The sequence below is a fragment of the Peromyscus maniculatus genome, chromosome 17 (genome assembly GCF_049852395.1).
Source record: "Peromyscus maniculatus bairdii isolate BWxNUB_F1_BW_parent chromosome 17, HU_Pman_BW_mat_3.1, whole genome shotgun sequence".
NCBI lineage: Eukaryota > Metazoa > Chordata > Mammalia > Rodentia > Cricetidae > Peromyscus > Peromyscus maniculatus.
This window is the reverse complement of record NC_134868.1, coordinates 39,374,513-39,395,145: the sequence shown is the minus strand read 5'-3', so window position 1 is coordinate 39,395,145 and position 20,633 is coordinate 39,374,513.

The window sequence follows — 20,633 nt, the reverse complement described above, 5'->3', positions numbered from 1 at the left end:
TGGGCACCCACCTGGGTGGTGTTTCCTGTAGTCCTTGAAAGTGGCTAAGGGAGATAATCTGATTCCAGAGAAAGCCTTTCCAAATACCTGGAATGTGTATGTCCAGAGAGTGATCAGTCTACACTGTTAGTCCTTCTTAAGGGAAAGTCAATTGGAAAAACTATGAAGGTACACATGATTTTCATAACAGAATACAGCTGATATATAACAAGCCAAGTAACACCAAAAACTCCTTGGAATTTGGCTTCCTCTAGAGGAATTCCCAGATCCCTCCAGGTAGTGACTTTGCCATAACCAGCTGAGATCTTATGATAGATTCCTGTGGCCTGCAGCAGATGTCCTTTGAGCATAACAACTATGGCCATTTTCATCAGAGTAGACAGGACTCATTGCAAGAGACACTCAGGATGGGAAGCCTGTGTGCATTTCCTCGTAGAAGGCAGGAGTGGAGAGTCTCATCCCTCATCAGAGACCTCAGCCCCTCTAACCTGCATTTACCTGACAGCTGAATGTAGTTCTGACCCAGCTGAAGATAATCTTGTCTCAGAAGGAGCTAGACTAATAAGAGTATAGAGAGTGTAGAAAGTGAAGTGAAGAGAGTGACTCCATCTGTACAGCTATGGGAAATCTTCATCTGTGTTGGTGTGAGCCTTCTCAGTGGGGCAGCCCTTTGGGGCTTACCCATGAACCCTTAAGGATCTCCAGCTCATCGTTTTGCTGTTGGCCGTGGTTAGAGGACTGTAACTTTGATCTGCTATGACACCTTGTCTGGGTAGGTAAACATACCTCTTCCCAGGGAAAGTTCACACAACAGAACTCGTGTTTACTCGGTCCAGTCAGTGTATTGTCAATGAGTGGACCAGTGTGGTCTCTTGTGGAAGGGAAAAGAAGTCCAGTTTGCTGTAAATCAAATTTTAACAGGCTGGAGAGCACATCCCTGAGACGAGTCAGCAAAGGGGTATTGCTGGCCAGGCCAGCTGAAAGCAAACTGCTTTTAGTGGCCCTTATTGGTAACATGGACAAAAAACCCTTGCCAGGCCGTCAGGTGCATCCTGGGTCTCAGTATTCTGCTGCTGTGAAGAGACAACATAAACATGCAGCTCTTATAAAGGAAAGCATTTAATTGGGTCTTGCTTACAGTTTCAGTTCATTTTCTGCAATTTTTTTCTTTCTTTCTTTTTTTTTTTTTTTTTTTTTTTTTTTTTTTTTTTTTTTTTTGAGACAGAGTTTTTCTGTGTAGTTTTGCCACTTTCCTGGAACTCACTTGGTAGCCCAGGCTGGCCTCAAACTCACAGAGATCTGCCTGGCTCTGCCTCCCGAGTGCTGGGATTAAAGGCGTGCGCCACCACCGCCCAACGTTAGTCCATTTTCATCATGGTGGGAAGCATGGCAGTGTGCAGGCAGACAGGGTGCAGGAGAAGGAGCTCAGAGTTCTAAATCTAGATCCATGGGCAGCAGGAAGAAGAGAAAGACACCGGGCCTGGCTTGAGCATTTGAAACCCCAAAGCCCACCCCTGTGACACATTTCCTCCAACAAGGCCACACCTCCTAATCTCTCTCAAGTAGCACCACTCCCTAGTGACTGTTTAAGCATTGGAACATAGCCTATGGGGGTCGTTCCTATTCAAAACCACCACAGAAAGCAAAGGTGTTAGATTACGTGGAGCCAGAGTTGCAGACAGTTGTGAGCTGCCTGATGTTAGTGTTAGGAAAGAAACTTGGGTGCTCTGGAAAGCAGCACATGCTATTAACTACTGAGCCATCTCTCTAGACCCCTGTTAAAAAAAGTAATAATAATTAAAGTGAAATGTTAAAATCTTAGATGGACTTATAATTAAAAAAACAAAAACAAAAACCTGGAGCCAGATACTGGGGTGAAAGCTGAAAGATCAGAGAAGCAGAGCAAGCCACAGCCAACCTCGCCTCGCCAACTCCTCAGCTGATCCTGTTTCCTCAGACTGGAAGCCTCTGAGTCCTCACTGGAAAGGATCTCAGCTGAACTGCTTTAGTTCCTGTTTCCTCACACCTTATATACCTTTCTCCACCCAGCCATGTCACTTCCTGTGATTAAAGGTGTGTGTGTGTGTGTGTGTGTGTGTGTGTGTGTGTGTGTGTGTGTGTGTGTGTTTCCCAGTACTGGGATTAAAGGTGTGTGCCACCACTGCGGGGCTGTTTCCAGTGTGGAACTGAACTCAGAGACCCAGATGGAGTAATAGGATTAAGGGACAGTCTGGCCTTTGTGTATAATCTAGTGGCTGGCTCTGTCCTCTAATCCCCAGGCAAGTTTATTAGAGTACACAATATATCACTGCAGTGAAATGATAGTACAAGTTAGAAAGTAATATGGTCAAGGTTGACAGCAGGCCACATAAATAAAGGTATTTAAATGACCCCATTATTGTTTGGAGCTTTCTTTTATGGGATTCAAGAGGAGTCTGGTTACTAGGGGCATAGACTGGGTAGTTCTCTAGTTTGTTTGACATTACACAACCATTTCTCTACTGTACATGTCCCCTTCCATATTACATCTGATTATGATCGTATCCACACTCATCTTTACACAGGCATATTTGGTAAATGGGACTTTCCCTGAAGGTTCACTTTGAGGACACAATTTGCCGTATTATACATGCATCCAAACCCAGTTCAGCAGGTTAGCCTTCCTACTTCCTTCAAGTGGTAGAGTATGACCTAGTAGAATCTGTCCACATTGAATGGTTATTAAGGGGAGGAGATACTTATTCCACTATTAGGGGCTTCATGCATGTGGGGCCCTAGCTTGCTAACAGGTGGCTGGGTGCATTGTTCAGAGGAAAGCGCATGTATAGTACATGCAGGTAAGGGACTCAGTTTCCAAGTGCGTTATTAAAAGAGGAGTGTGTGTATAGCCCAAACCAGGAGGAGTCCCAGATTACTAAACTATTCCTTATGCTAGCCTCCCTCATATCTGGTAAAAGAGTTGCAGCTGGAGTTACCATGTGGTTGGGACTATGACAACCACTATCATTCTCCCAGGATCAATCTGCCTTCCGCATGGGGACATGGTGGGGTTTACCTATGCAGTATTTACATTTGACAAGATCGAGACAGATGGGTTTTTCCCACCATCACCAGTATGGAAAGTCTGCCTGCTAAACGTGTCTATTCTCTGATCTGGGGCATGGGCTCAGAGACCCATGAGGACCGGGTGTGAGATGCAGCTGAGCTGAAGTTGTATCAGTCACCTGACCTCCAAAGGTTCCCGACTCTGGTGCTCCACAGTGAGATTTTGTGTTCCTTGATGTTAGTGTCTGTTTAGAACTCGTATTACTGGGATCTTTCTCCTTTTCCCAGCAAGTAAAAGAGAATTCTCTTTAAGGAAAAATGGGGGGCGGGGGTAGACAATGTGAGGATGTTGAAAGTGGCCTGTCTGTTATTCAGGGGTTTCTGGGTTTGTAAAGTGGGTCAACCCTAGAGCTGAGGCCCTACATCTCTGTTTTTGTGATTCAAGCTAGGCTTTCTCCCCTCAATCTAGAATTTTCCACTTACACAGAGAATATGAGATTTATAGACCCGGCTGTCTATCCTACCCATAGAACACCTTGCTCTGCCTACCCTCATTAATTGCTGACTACTTCCCATTACAGAAGCAACACTCACTTGCCTTTGGCAAGTAATTGCTGCCACTTGGCCCGTCATCCTGAGATCCGGAGTGTTTTATGAGATGTTTATAGTAGGAAAACAATAGAATTTATGTATGTCAGGTCATTTTCAGATTTCCTTGGTTTATTGGTGACTTGAGATGCCAATTTTAGATTGGTAGGGAGAAAAGACAAGATGAGGATGATTGGGAAGACATTCTGTGGTGAGCAAGAAGTGACAACTTAAAACCATTCATCATCCTTTCAGAAGTATGGTTGGGGGAGGTTGGTGAGCTGGCTCAGGGGTTAAGAGCACTGGCTGTTCTTCCAGAGGACCCAGTTTAAATTCTCCAGCCCCCATAAGGTAGCTCGAAACCTTCTCTAATACTAGTACCAGGGAAACCAATAACCTAATCTGACCTCCAAAGGCACTGGGCACACATACATTCAGGTAAAACACACATACGAAAATAAAATCTTAGGGGCTAGAGAGATGGCTCAGAGGTTAAGAGTACTGACTGCTCTTTGAGAGGTCCTGAGTTCAATTCCCAGCAGCTACATGGTGGCTCACAACCATTTGTGATCTGGTGCCCTCTTCTGGCCTGCAGCCATACATGCTGTATACATAATAAATAAATCTTTAAAAAAATAAAATAAATAAAACCTTTTTGCCGGGCGGCGGCGGCACTCGCCTTTAATCCCACCAGGAGGCAGAGCCAGGCAGATCTCTGTGAGTTCGAGGCCAGCCTTGGCTACAGAATGAGTTCCAGAAAAGGCACAAAGCTACACAGAGAAACCCTGTCTCGAAAAAACAAAAAACAAACCAACAAACAAACAAAACAAAACAAACAAACAAAAAACCAACAACAAAACAAAAAAACCTTTTCAAACTTTAAGTATGTATTGGACTGAGGAGACAGCTAAGTGGATAAAACACTTGTCATGCAGGATGAGGACCAGAGTTCAGGTCCTTGGGGCCCATGTGAAAGTGGAGCAGGGTTTGGGATGTAATAGTTAAGAGGTAGAGCATGTCTGGTGTGCATAAAGTCATGGACTGGAGTCCTGGTACTATAAAAATAAAAATGGGGCAGGCATGAGACATGTCTGTGATCCTGGCACTCTGGTAGCAGAGACAGATTCTCTGGGGCAAACCTGGCTAGCTAGACTAGCCAGAATTGGCAAGGTCCAGGTTCAGTGAGAGACCCTGCCAAGGTAAATATAAGGTGGAGGAAGACACATGATGCCAACTTCAAGTCTATACATGTTGCTGTTTGCTTTTACTCTTTTGGGAGGGCCCACTGCCCAGCTCCCAAATAGATCACACATACAGGATTATTCTTAATTATAAATGCCCGGCCTTAGCTTGGCTTGTTTCTTGTCAGCTTTTCTTAAATTATCCCATGTACCTTTTGCCTCTGGGCTTTTCCTGTTCTCTTATTTCTGTATATCTTACTTTCACTCTTACTCTGTGGCTGGCTAGGTGGCTGGCCCCAGATGTCCTCTTCTTTATTTTCTCTTGCTCTTTCTCTTTCCTCCCAGATTGCTCTTTTCTACCACTACTTATTTTTGTTTTTCCCTTGGACACACATATACATAAACATAAACACATATATGTATACATACTACACACAACAACAAAACATTGTGTACCTATGACATCTTAGGTCTAATAGTAACAATGGAACTGCTAGGAAGTGTGTAAGTAAGTATTAAAGATGAAAAGAGAAAAACAAGCATGTTTTTACTGAGGGATAGCTCCACTAGCAAAGGAGTAGGGTCAGGATAAGTGTTCTGGGCACAAAGATGATAACTGAAGGAATAATTTTATTTATTTACAGATTTAGGAGATGAAAAAACAAAAAGATTTGAGTATATCAAACACACACACACTACCAGTGAGCTACACTCTCAGCCCTAACACTGAATATTTTAAAATCTTTGTTTTTCATTTGGATGGGGGTGATCTGTTTAATTCAAAATTAGGGGTAAGGATGTGTTTGTCCCCTTTAACACCATATGGACCTTAAGGTAGATGCATGGTTCCTCTGATGTATAACCCCAAACTTGAGGACTGGCTACAACCTACCCTCCCAGCCTTACCTTCCTTTTCACACACTCCACTTTCCAGTCAAACTGGAAGAGCAGCTCCTGGAGCCAGTCACCACCCTTTGTGGTCAGATAGGCCAGTTTCCTAGATGCTGCCTCTCTGTCCCTGGTACCTCGATTGCCCTATAAACCTGATCGCTCCTCAGAGTGAACTCCTCCCCACAGTGAAATCAGGCTTTCTGATGTCCTTCCAAAGTGTTTTCTTTTCTTTTTTAAGATTTATTTTTTTATGCTATACAGTGTTCTGCTTGCATGTATGCCTGCATGCCAGAAGAGGGCACCAGATCTCATTACAGAATGGTTGTGAGCCACCATGTGGTTGCTGGGAATTGAACTCAGGACCACTGGAAGAGCAGTCAGTGCTCTTAACCTCTGAGCCATCTCTCCAGCACCATTCCAAAGTATTTTCATTGAATTTCCAGAAGTCTTGGCTACCTTTTGCTCTGGTCCTTTTAGACGTTGTGATTCTTAATCATGCTGGTATTTATTTATTCTTTCTCAAGCTTAGACATGATGAATGTTTCATAATTACTTTTAAAATAAAAATATTCACTGGAGACAGGTGAATCTAGATGTCCTAGAACTAGATCTGTAGATTCAGGCTGGCTTCCAACTCAGAGATCCATCTGTTACTGCCTCCCAAGTGTAGGGATTAAAGATGTATACCACCACTGCCCAGCTACTTCTCTCTATTTATAAAGGCAATACTCTGGACATGTATATTTAGTGAGCATAGTCTGTATGCCAGGCTGAGTAATGGAGATACACACTGTTGAAGAAGTTTCTGGGAGACTTTGTCTTTTAGGGATCGTTTAGAAAGCCATTTGTATTAGTCAGTGTTCACCAGAGTAACAGAATTTATAGAATAAATCTAGATATACATAGAAAGGGGATTTATTACAATGACTTACAGGCTGTGGTCCAGCTAATCCAACAATGGCTGACAGAAAGTCCAAGAAACCAGGAGTTGTTCAGTCAATGAGGCTAGATGTCTCAGCTCAGTATATGTTGAAATGCCAAAAAGGTAGGCTTTAATACCAGTAAAGGGAACAGACTTGCTAGAGAGGCAAGAGCAAGCAGGCAAAGAGCAAAAGCTCCCTTCTTCCATGCCCTTATATAGGCCTCTAGCAGAAGGCATGGCCCAGATTGCAGGTGGGTTTCCCCAGCTCTAAAGATCTAGATTAAAAGTGTGTCTTCCTACTTTAAAGATCCAGATCAGGCCGGGCGGTGGTGGCGCACACCTTTAATCCCAGCACTCGGGAGGCAGAGGCAGGCGGATCTTTGTGAGTTCGAGGCCAGCCTGGTCTACAGAGCGAGATCCAGGAAAGGCACAAGGCTACACAGAGAAACCCTGTCTCGAAAAACCAAAAAAAAAAAAAAAAAAAAATCCAGATCAGAAGATCTTCCCACCTCTAATTAAACAAAAATCCCTCACAGGTGTGCTCTCCATTTTACAGTTCTAGTTAATCCAGAGATAGTCAAGTTGAGAACCAAGAATAGCCATTACAGTGCTATTTCATTATTGAGAGTTTCTCACTATCATGGTAGGATAGTTCAAATTTTTTAATTACATATATTTGTGTGTGGACATGCAAGTGTTTGAGTGGTAAGGGGGCACCTTGAAGTTGATTCTTTCCTTCCACAATTTGGGTCCTGAAAAATCTACTTGGGTTGTCAGGTATGGTGGCAAGCATATTAACTTGCTGAGACACCTTGATAGTTCAGTAGGATGGTTCTTTTTTTGTTCCTTTCTTTTTGCTGCTCGTTTGATTTATTTATTTATTTATTTATTTATTTATTTATTTATTTATTTATTTATTTATTTATTTATTTATTGGTTGATTGATTGAGGCAGTCTCATGTAGCTCAGGCTATATGAAGTCACACTGCAGCCGAGGACCTTGAAATCCTGATCCCTACACCTCCACCTACAAAGTCCTAGGATTTTGCAGGCCACACCATGCCTGGTTTTATGTGGTGCTGGAGATCACCCTGAGGGCTTCTTGCATGCCAGGCAAGCACATAGCCTCCTCCTATCCCCACTGATCTTGAAAAAGCAAAAACCATATTATAAACTACATCTGTAGAGGATCATATTAATGAGATTATATTGCTACCAAACCACAGAAATAGCTTAATGATTATAGGAATTTATTGGGGGGTTAACTCACAATACAGGAAATTCACAATACAGGAAATAGGAATTGAGGCATGGTCCAGCACTATTCTCTGGAGAGGTCTGCCCTGATCTGCTCCAGCATCCAAGACCACAAGGTAGCAAAGAGAGTGATCACATACATCATCCCAGTTTTTTTTTTCTTGCTTTGTTTGTTTTTTCGAGACAGTGTTTCTCTGTGTAGCTTTGCGCCTTTCCTGGAGCTCACTCTGTAGCTCAGGCAGGCCTGGAACTCAGAGATCTGCCTGTCTCTGCCTCCTGAGTGCTGGGATTACAGGCGTGTGCCACCACTGCCCGGCTTATCATCCCAGGCTTTAAGGGGTCCTTTCCAGGCAGTGCCCTGGGTTGGGGGGGGGGTGAGGTACCTAGCAGTTACCTGCTGCTTCACAAGGGGCAGTGTTTCAGGATAAGGCACAGACAACCACCCCTATATTTCCCCCTTTTGTGTAAGGAAAAAAGTTCTATCCTAACATAAAACTATATACAATAGAAATAATTATCAAGGAGAAATAAAGGCTAATGACATAAAAAAATGGAACTACAACCAACAAAAGCAACATCAAACAAGAGACACATACTAAAATCCAGAAGTCTGGAGCATGGGTAGATGGCAGGTTACAGAGATCATTCCAAAAGGTGCCCTATCCTGAAGACCCTGAATCTAATACTTAATATGTTCTACCTAAGATAGAAGAAGATTGTAACTGTAACTGTTAAGTCTTCAATCCCATAAAAGACCTGAGAAGGAATATAATAATACCTGAGAAACAGGAGGATGCAAGCAACTTTCTGGAGTCTTGCGAGAGTAGACACAGACAGCTGGCAGCCTGGACAGTCACCTAATGTTTCTCAGCATCGTTGGTGCATTCAAATTGGCTACAGGCCTAGAGTATCTGACAGACCATTTTCAGAAGCAGGAATTCTGAAAGACCATCTTACCCTGTCTTGGCAGAGTTCAGCATTTGCTTTTCCTTATATCCTGCTTGTCCAGAAAGGACAGCATTGCATTCTTACTGTCAGCAGTCAAGGCAAGGGCAGTTCTTTGCCCAGTAGGCCATTTTGTGCCAAAAAGACCAACTTCCAGATGGAAATGTCTTAGAAGCCCAACATTCTCTCAGGATCAAATTGGTGCAGCCAGAAGCAATCGTGTCTCACGTCAACAGAATTCTAAGTTATTTAAATGCCATATTCTCTAGGTCTATGAAGTGTTTGAAGATTACCTGTCCATCTGACCTATGTATCTATAAATCTGGATAACCTGACTAACTATAGAGATGACAAGCATAAGTGACTATAAATCTATAAGTCTTATCTACCGAAACAACCTAAGGACTAAGGCTTCATGTAAACAAGGTAGACAGTCTGTAAGCAAATGTACGGTAAAAGTACAATGACTTCAAAATTGTGAAAATACACAAAATATATTTATCAGAGGTAGGAATGTATAGTGCAATATGCAGTATGACAATAACCCTAAATATATATCAGTATGCAAAATATCCTAAACAGAGGTAGAACATTCATACAGTATGACAGATATAAATTTACATTTGTGTCAATATACCAAATATTTCAATTAAGCGTAGAAATATATGTACATTACAACAAATATAGTTCTGTATTTGTATCGATATACAAATTATCTTAAACAGGAATATAAACATACCTTGCATTTATATCAATATAGAAGAATCCATAACAGTGCAAATTATCTAAGGCTGCTATTTTACTAAATTTGTTTACTAGTATAAATAATAATCTACCATATTTTCTTATACCTATCTATTCCACTTTTTCTTTTCTTTATTTTTTCTGTTTTTTGAGACACTTTCTTTTCTTTCTTTCTTTTTTTTTCTTTTTTTCTTTAATGCTGAATGCCATTTATTGAAGGAGGGGGGAGGTCTTAAATACAGGCTTACAGCACAATGGGAGAACCCTGGAGGGCATAAGTTCGCTACTGATGTTTTACAATCTTGCATCTAAGCTGTTAACGCCCATTATGCAGGATACACAGGCAAGGAACTTCCCTTAAGCATTTAGGAGGGTGGAACCTGTCAGGGAATTAGCATAAGGAGGATATCAAGGTCAAGGTCAGCAAGCAAGGCAACAGTTACCCAAAATGGGAGCCAGGGCCCTACAGGTCCCCTTTTTACTAAAAAATGAGCTTCTGACTTAGGTTGTGTGGGACGTCAGCAGGTCACCTTAGCCGTCATGGAGACGGCTGGAAAACATTTTGATGTGATTCCTACTGGGGATGTGTGTGTGTGTGTGTGTGTGTGTGTGTGTGTGTGTGTGTGTGTGTGTGTGGTGTGTTACTAGGGGTGGGGGACTATGTGACCTAGCGATCTACTTCTTAGCATACACCCAAAAGAACTGGAGGAGTATCAAACATACATTGCAACATTTTGCCATCCTCCAAAAGCAGAAATAACCCTAAGTTCAACAGATAGAGACCTAAGCAAAGCGCAGTATGGGAAATCCTATTCGGCCTCACAAAGGAAGGAAATCTGATAACACGGTACACAGGGATGAAGTCTGAAGACGTCGCAGTCAGTGAAGTAAGCCAGACACGAACAGTGAAATGCCATCACGCCTGTCTAGACCAAGGCTCTTCTATTTCTCCTGCTTGCAACCTTCTTTCACCCCAGAAGTTTTTATATGGCCCTAAGTACATAGATCCATAAAATAGCTAATCATTTATTAAAGATGAAAGGATATTTGCATAGTAATGAGGTAGACATTCTTGTTTATTTCTACATAGAGAATTAAGTCTGGCTGAATACTTGATACTGTAGTACACAGAGCATCTTCAGTGTTTTGGATTTGGTCAGCATTTGATCTTACAGCTGTCAATGGTAAGATCACCACTTCACACACACACACACACACACACACACACACACACACAAAGCTGGGCAGTGGTGGTGCACACCTTTAATCCCAGCATTCAGAAGCAGAGGCAAGCAGATCTCTGTGAGTTCAAGGCCAGCCTGGTCTACAAAGTGAGTTCTAGGACATCCAGGATTACACAGAGAAACCCTGTCTTGAAAAAAAAAATAAACAAAAAAAAATTGCCACTTTATAAAAATACATAGTACAAGTGATAGACATATGTTGAGGGCCATTTCTGAAATTGTTGGATATTCTATCTTAAGCCAAATACACTGAATGATTTTTTTAAATGAAATTTAAGTCAGTAACTCAAATAGCAATTTTGAAAGATAGATATTATCATCTAACTATGTGTACATACTGTACGTCTCTATGTTAGTATGTGCACCTGAGTGCCAGTGCCCACAGAGTTCAGAAGAGGCCTTTGGATCCTCTGGGGCAATGAGTTACAGGAAATTATGAGCGACCCATTGTGGGTGCTAGAAACCAAACTCGGGTTCTCTGGAAGAGCAGCATGCCCTTTTAACTACCGAGCCACTTCTCTAGCCCTTAGATAGCAATTTTGAAAAACAAACATTCCAACACAATACAATACAAAGATACAGCAATTTGATAATTACATGCTGAAGAACGACAGTAGGAAAATAGTAAAACACTTTGTTTTCTGTAATTAAAACATTTCTTTGAAAACATTTTTTAAGATTTTATTTTTTTAATATATGTATATGAGTGTTTTGCCTGCATGTATGTATATGGACTGCACGTCTGCTTGGTGCCCACTGAGGCCAGAGGAGGGTGGACTTACAGATGGTTGTGAGCCCAGGAATTGAACCCAGGTCCTCTGGAAGAGTGGCCAAGTCCTCTCAACTGCTAAGCCATCCCTTAAGCTCTAAATGAAAGCATTGCATTTTTTAAATTTGTTATTCTCTCTCTCTCTCTCTCTCTCTCTCTCTCTCTCTCTCTCTCTCTCTCTCTCTCTCTCTCTGTGTGTGTGTGTGTGTGTGTGTGTGTGTGTGTGTATGAGCATGCATGTGCAGCAGTGGTGTGGAGATCATAGAACAACTGGACTGGAGGAGGTCAGTTCTCTTTCCACCAGGTGGGTCCTAGGGATCAAATTCAAGTCGTCAGCCTTGGGGGCAAGCATCTTTACCTGCTGAGCCGTCTCACCGGCCCCTAAACCATTACATTTCTGTAGGAGCAGGATGGAAAGTGTGGTTTATAGAATGCGCTAAGCTAGAATGAGCCGCGGTGTCTCAGGCGGTGTGGATTGACGCAGCGAGATAACATGCACAGGTATCAAGTGTCTGTGTTAGACTCAGAACAAAGGCTGCACCCGAAGTCACTTGGTGCAATTCAGCCGAGCCCTGCCCAAGACATCTCAGGCTCATTACAACCTTGGCTTTCAATTAATTTTTTGCTCTTTATATACACAGAATTTTTTTTTTTTTTTTTTTTTTTTTTTTTTTTTTTTTTTTTGGTTTTTCGAGACAGGGTTTCTCTGTGTAGCTTTGCGCCTTTCCTGGAACTCACTTGGTAGCCCAGACTGGCTCTGCCTCCCAGTGCTGGGATTAAAGGCGTGCGCCACCACCGCCTGGCCTACACAGGAAAATTTTACACATGACAAATTTTTCACACACTAATGGGGTTGCAACTCACACCCAGTTAAGCTGTACCCTAGCTAGGCTTTGGAAATTTAGAGAGTAGTAAGACAGTATCTGGGGCTGAATGGAAGAGGGAAAGGCAAGTTATTCCCAAACAGGTAATAAATTTTAGATTATTTAAGAAGTTCTTCCTTAGGTGATTGACAAGAATGGTGATAACCAGGAGGAAGAGACAAAGCGGGAAGCAGAGAGGATTTTTTTTTTTTGAACAGGGCTTCTTTATATAGACCCAACTTATATACAACATGGTGACTTTCAGCTCATACCTTCTGAGTGCTGGGATTAAAGATATATGCTACCTGAAATTTGCAGGCAAATGGATGGAACTAAAAAAAAATCATCCTGAGTGAGGTAATCCAAAACTCAAGTTTTTGCTCCTCTGAGGATATCTGTAAATGACTTCAAAGGGTGTGGGACTGGGAGATGGCTCAGTCATTAAGAGCACTTTCTTCAACCGGGCAGAGGTGGCGCACACCTTTAATCCCAGGACTTGGGAGGCAGAGGCAGGTGGATCTCTGTGAGTTTGAGGCCAGCCTGGTCTACAAAGCAAATTCCAGAAAAGCCAGGGCTGTTACACAGAGAAACCCTGTCTCAGAGGAGGGGGCCAGGGGAAGAACTTGGACAATAGTGTGTAGTGAACTTTACATGCCAGTAGAAGACATGTAATTTTATCAGGGTTTTGTCAAAGATATGAGTCTTTGTGTGTTCCAGACAACAATGTCCTTCAGGTAGGTCTCAGAAGCATCCTCGTTAGGTCTCTCTGGTGGCAAGAAGGAACAGATATAAACTCTGGATGAATCAAGTCATCCGGGGACTTAGCAGAGGGTGCTATTAGGGGCAGCTTGAAGAGGACGAGATGAACTTGGGAAAGGGTGGAACCAAGAGAGCACGTGACTAGACGTGTGTGAATTGGTTGGTTGTTGGTACCCTTATTCTGATGCTCACTTGGGGTTTTCACAGGTTCACATATGATGCTCCTCACAGTCCTATCTACCTAGGGTTCAGTTATCACATTTACAGGAGAGTAACCCAGTTCCCAACGGTTCCTTCAGCTTCTTCTGGCTTAACCATAGTGATGCTATCTCTCCATGTCTCCTGAGGAAAGTCAATGCAGAGAGAGGTAGTTAAGTTCCTTTAATTTATGTAAGTGTGCTTTTATTTGAGTTTTATTTTGAAACAGGGTCTCACCTTGTAGCCGTGGCTGGCATGGAGCTCACTGTGTAGGCCAGGCTGTCTTAGAATTCATAGTGATGCTCTTGCCTCAGCCTCCCAAGGGCTGGGATTGCAGGGGTAAAGGTATCAGGCCTCATTTTCCTTTCTTTTCTTTTCCTTCTCTCTTTTTCTTTTTCTTTTTTTTTCTTTTTTTGGATTTTGTTGTTTGTTTTTTGAGACAGGGTTTCTCTGTGTAACAGGTCTGGCTGTCCAGGAACTAGATTGATAGACCAGGCTGGCCTCGAATTCACAGAGATCCACCTGCATCTGCCTCCCAAATGCTGAGATTAAAGGCCTGACTTTCTTTCTTTCTTTTAGTCTCGAAAAAACCTAAATAAATAAAAAGAATATTTAGTTAGTTTTTATTGAAACAATGTCCCTATATATAGACTAGGCTGGCCTTAACTTGTAGCCATCCTCCTGCCTCTGTCTCCCAAGTGCTGGGCTTACAGGCATAAACCATTGTACCCACCCCTTCTGAAGAATGTTTCTTTTCTTTCTTTTTTTTTCCCCCCGAGACAGGGTATCTCTGTGTAGCTTTGCGCCTTTCCTGGGACTCACTTGGTAGCCCAGGCTGGCCTCGAACTCACAGAGATCCGCCTGGCTCTGCCTCCCGAGTGCTGGGATTAAAGGTGTGCACCACCACCGCCCGGCTCCTTTCTTTTTTTTAAAGACAGGGTCTCCTTATGTAACCTTGGGTGGCTTGGAATTCACTCTGTAGACCAGGCTAGCCTGGAACTCAGAGATCTATCCACCTCTGCCCTCCGAGTGCTGGGATAAAACACATGTGCTACCACACTTGGCTGGTTTTCATTTATTTTAAATTACATCTTTTTTTTTTTTTAAACTCTAAGGAGGTCCCTGAAAGTGGAGAATGGTTGTTATAGTACATGTTTTGGGATCACAAACAAACATATACCAAGCAATGAGGCCATGGTGTGAAGGATGCTTGCTAGCAGCCTAATCGGGCTGTGCAATTGAGACAAAAACCAGAGTTTGAGGAAATATGATATCAATGCAACTGAGAAGAGCTGAGAACCAGGATCTGAAGATCGTTCCCTTCCACTGGGGATATGTTGCCTGGGTGAGCAGTTTCCTCTGTGGACAGAACTTGCAAGGTGGGCACCCGTGAAGGAGAGCCATTGTTCATCACCACGGCTAAGCCAGAAGAAGCTGAAGGAAACATTAAGAACTGGGTTACTTTCTCTGTAAATGTGATAACTGAACCCTAGGTAGATAGGGTTGTGAGGAGAGTCATATGGGAATCCATGAAAACCCCAAGTGAGCTAATTTAACCAAAAGGGGCTTATCTCCCTCACCCAGGAAGAGGTCTGGAGGAAGTACCTGCCCATGACATCCATGCTCCACACTCTGTGCATCTTTCCATTTCACTCTCCTTTTGAAGGCTGGTTTCATGTGTGACACATCACTTCAGGTTGTATGACTACTGTTTCATCCCTCTCGTCACATCTGTGTTCCAAACAGGTTGAAGTGTGAGGAAGGAGTGTTATCTACATCAGGAAACAAAGACCTTTCTAGAAATCCCCAACAGGTTTCTGCTTATGTGGAAGCCACGTGTCACACAGACGCACTAGCTCAAGGAACCTGGCAGAGCTAACGTTACAGATGAACACACCATCTAGACGAGCATCAACCTGAGCGAAATTTAAAAAGCAAGACAGCAGGGGAATGGTTAGGAAGGGAACCAGTACAGTGCGGCGTGTATTCTAAAATATGGATGTTATTATTTAATAAGGCAGGGCCAACAGACAAAAGGTAACTGCCTTTGGAATGTAACCAATCGTCTTATTAAAATAAGAAACACAGAGCCAATGTAAAAGAGAAAGCCGAGAGGTCAGAGCTCAGAGCTAAAATCTTACCTCCTGCAGTGCTCCTAGCTTCCCCGAGAGAGAGCTTCTTCCTGTTTGTCTGTCTTTAAATAGTCTTTCTGTTCTGCCTTCTCATTGGTTGTAAACCCAACCATATGACTGCCTCATCACTGCCTGTAAGTACCGCCCTCCAGGTCTTAAAGGCGTATGTCTCCAATACTGGCTGTATCCCTGAACACACAGAAATCTACCTAGCTCTTCTAACCACCACGCTCTTGCTATGGTTCTAATAGCTCTGACCCCAGGGCAACTTTATTTATTAACATAAAATTAAAATCACATTTCAGTACAAATAAAATATCACCATACCCGGGTTTTGGGGAGGTGGCTCAGGTGGTAAAGTGGTTGCCTTGACAACATAAGGACCTGAGTTCAGATTCCCAGCACCTACCTAAGAGCCAGGTCCGGGTCTGTAAGCCTAGCACTGGGACGGGAGGGGTGTGGACAAGATAGGCAATTCCCTGGAGCTTATTGGCCAGGCAAGCTGACCCTTTCAATAAGCTTCAGTTTTAGTAAGAAATGATAGTTTCAAAAGAGAAGGTGGAGAGTGACTGAGAAAGACACTTGTCATCAACTTCTGACCTCCACACAAGTACACATATGACCTGCAACATGTGTGAACACACACACACACACACACATACACATACACACACACTCATACTGGAAAATACTGTTAGTCAGACATGGTGGCACATGTCTCCCATCTCCAGGAGGCTGAACCAGAAAGATTGTGGGTTGAGAGCAGCCTGAGACACAGAGATTTCAAGTCCAGCCTGGGCTACATAGAAAGATATTGTCTCAAGACACCAATACAAAGTTAAAGCACATAGCTATTAAACTCCTAGATCCCGAGAGAAGGAGACATGTCATCCCATGGGGTGGTGGGGATGGGGGGTGGTGGTAACCGGGGGGGACACACGACCCTGAGGAGGCAGTGGGGTCAGTCAGCAAGGTAAGAATGAAGGACAAGTGTGGACAAGAGATCTGATTATGGTTTCTATGGGAATAAACAGGCAAGGCTGGGTAAGCAGGTTTAGGATCGCCTTATCTGGGTGATTTGCACGCTCCAGGGGCACAGGGGTTATCTATCCCTCTTTGTTTGGTACCTGGCTGATTTGGGAGTCATTAGAAGCTGTGCAGAGTGTGAGAATTCAGTAAAGATGGTGGTTGGGGGTAAGGCCTGGCCTGGTTGGTTTGCGCTTGAAAGGTAACCTCACCTAGGTTTTCTTCACCCACTATTTATTGTATCTGGAAGTTGGCCAGTTCTGGGAGGGGCCAGCCACACCCAGTCTGAGGTCTTCCTCAGAGGCCAAGGCATCAGAATATGGAAAATAAATAGGGATGAAGCTCAATGGTATAGTTTGCCTAACATGCTTAAGGCCCTGGGTTCAATTCCCAGCATGATTAAGTTAAAAGCCACCTAGGTATGATGGCTTATGCCCGGAATCCCAGCATTTAGGAGACAGAGGCAGAAGGATCCCAAGATCAAGGGCAAAACCGAGCTACATAGCATGACCCTATGTCAAAAACCAAACCAGAATGTGGAAAGTCAAAGCCATGTTTATATATGCAGCATGGCGGGTCTCATTCTCTAGATAAATAATGCAAAATCATGACCTCAATAAAAATAGGGTTACCCCCCAAAATATTCAACATCAATTCTGAAATGTCCCTTGAGAACAAGATGTAAGAGTTTTTATTTTAGTGTGCATTTTAATCACAGGAAACTGAATCAAATCTAAAGCATCCCCCTCTCTCTCCTCTCCTCTCCTCTCCTCTCCTCTCCTCTCCTCTCCTCTCCTCTCCCCTCCCCTCCCCTCCCCTCCCTCCCTCCCTCCCTCCCTCCCTCCCTCCCTCCCTCCCTCCCTCTCCTCTCTCTCTCTCTCTCTCTCTCTCTCTCTCTCTCTCTCTCTCTCTCTCTGTTTTCCTGAGATAAGGTCTTCTGTGTGGCCCACACTGGCCTCACAATCTTTGGTGATCTTCTGCCTCTGCTTCCAGTAAACTGGAATAACTGGTATGAGGCACCACACTCAACTCACAGGTACTGTTATTTTTATGTGTCAAATTGCTTTAAGACTTTGAACTGTCTTAATCAAAATACTGTTCATCCATCAAGTTATCCTCCCTCTCTCCCTCTCTCCTTCCCTCCCTCCCTTTTCCTTCCTTCCTTCCTTCCTTCCTTCCTTCCTTCCTTCCTTCCTTCCTTCCTTCCTTCCTTCCTTCCTTCCTTCCTTCCTTTGTTTCTTTCTTGACAGGGTCTCACTATGTAGCTCTGGCTGTTCTGGAACTCCCTATATAGGCCAGGCTGGCTTCAGACTCAGAGATCCACCTGCCTCTGCTCTGCCTCCTGGGTGCTGGAATTAAAGACACGAGCCACCAAGCCAGACTAAGTTATTCACTCTTATATCTATGGCAATTGCTTGACATTATGCTTAATTTGGGTTTTTGACATTTGGTAAACTGATTCTTTTAGTGAGCTAGCACCATCTAGTGGGAGACCATTGGAAATGAGACTAAGTGGTCACTTTAAGAAAGGCTCTTTCCTTGATTACTGAAGTCACATCAGTTTCCCAGGATGCAGTTTAACATGGGTATATGACTAAGGCAGTGTGTTAGCCAGGGTTCTCAGAGTAACAGAACCAACAGAATTAGTATGTGTTTTAAAAATTAAAGATTTATTTTTATTTTTATGTGTATGGGTATTTTGCCTGCGTGTATATCTGGGTACCTCATGCCTGGCCCACAGAGGCCAGAAGAGGGTGTCAGATCCCCTGAGACAGGAGTTCTAGATGGGTATAAACTGCCATGTGGGTGCTCAAAAGCTAATCTTGGCCCTCTAGAAGAGTAGCCAGTGTTCTTAACCAGCGGGCCATCTCTCCAGTTCCCAAACGAGTAGATATTCTAAAAGGAGACTATTAAATTGGCTTATGCGGCAAGCAGAGCTGGTGGGCGGTGAGTCATTAGACAGTTAGGATGTCCACGTGACATTTGCCTTTCAAATATGCTCAGTTTAACCCAAACAGTCCTTACAATATCATGTTATTATAAAGATTACAAGTGTTCCATGTGAACTGACATCTCACCAAACGGAAATGCTACATGCTTCTCCTGGGGAATCCTCTATGGTGAGGGAGCTTCAGGGGTGAACTTGACCCACATCTGCCGTGAGGTCCTTCAGCTGTAGCAGCCTGGGAGGCTGGCTTTGTTGGAAGTTCCAGAAGGTTCTTGAGAGCACTGTTCAGTGGCTAGTGCTCACAGGAAGGTGGGCATGTGTGAACTCAGCGACAGTGTAGGAAACTCGCCGCTCGGCTCGCTAGAGCCAGAGTCACACAGCGGCTGGTCTCAAAGTACCCACTGGGGATGGGAATCGCAGTGGAGGCTGGAGATGCTGCTGTCCTGGGGAGCCACCTCCCAAGTTCCAGTTTTTTTTGTATTGTTCCAGTGGGCATTAGCTTTGTGTTATCTGGGCACACAGCTTAGGGCTGATGCATTAACATATCAGAGCCCGCCTGAGGCTTGGCTCAGAGTTGCCTTGTGGCTGGCTTCTTATCTTGCAAGCATTGCATTATTCCAATTCACACAAAATGGTTTTCGAGTTACACAAGCATTTCAAGTTCACTATGTTCCTAACAGCTTACACAAGAAATAGAGAGATATGAGATGTCACCATTAGATAGCCCAAACACAGCTCTGTCCATGTCATTGATACCTTAGAACATCTCTGACAAACCAGTACAAATAATGAGATTATTCTCTTTCTTTCTTTCTTTCTTTCTTTTTTTTTTTTCTTTTGATTGCATTGGACAAGGGGTTGGGGACTGAACTCAGGCATTTGAATTTTCGGTTCAAGGGCTATGTAATGACCTGAAAGTTTCTATTTTTGCAGCTGCTGGGAGAGGCATCTTGGTACTGCGACTGGCCCGAGAGACATGAGACTAGGAAGCCACATTTGGCTCCATTTTTAAAAATTAATTTAATTTTATTTTATGTGCACTGGTGTGAGGGTGTCAGATCTCCTGGAACTGGAGTTATAGACAATTGTGAGCTGCCATGTGGGCGCTGGGAATTGAACCTGGATCCTCTGGAAGAGCAGTCAGTGCTCTTAACCACTGAGCCCTCTCTCCAGCCCCTTGGTTCCATGTCTTATATGGAAAATCTGGCCCCACATTGGAATGCCACAAAAATAACAACATGGAGACTTCTTATTAATTATGAAATTAACTATTAGCTTCTTATTAATTATGAAGTTAATGGCTTAGGCATTAACTTAGGTTTGTCCCACTAACTCTTATAACTTAAATTAACCTGCTTTTTATTAATCAACGTTCTGCTGCTGGCTGAGTTACCTCTACTCTGTACTGTATGTCCGACCTCTTCAGTGTGCCTATATTTCTTCTCCTCTTCCTCTCTCTCCCTGGAAATCCCACCTATTCTCTCCTGCCTAGCTATTGGTCATTCAGATTTTTATTACACCAATCACAGCAGTTCATCTTCACACGGTGTACAAATATCCCACAACATTGCAGCAGCCAAAGAACGGGGTTGGTCCTGAAGGATGTTAAACTGATCTGAAATTTCTTTAAGGCTGTTTGAGAGCTGCTGAGGCAGAGATATTAATTGATGTAGAAAAGTCGCTGGGTGGTGGTGGTGGCGGCGGCGGCGGGGCACACCTTTAATCCCAGCACTGGGGAAGCAGAGGCAGGCGGATCTCTGTGAGTTCAAGGCCAGCCTGGTCTACAGAGTAAGTTCCAGGACAGCCAAGACTACAGAGAAACCCTGTCTTGAAGAGAGAGAGAGAGAGAGAGAGAGAGAGAGAGAGAGAGAGAGAGAGAGAGAGAGAAGGGTTTTATTTAGTCTAGCTGTTTGAGTTTTGAGTAGTGACAGATGTCTATTCTTGGTTGTCAACTTGACTATATCTGGAATAAACTATAATCCAGAAATGGAGGGCACACTTGTGATCTGGCTCTTGAGGCAGGAAGACAAAGTACTTTTGATTCGGATCTTGAGACAGATGACACAGGCCTTTAATCCAGATCTTCAAGTGGGAAGACACCTTTAATCTGGGCCACATCTT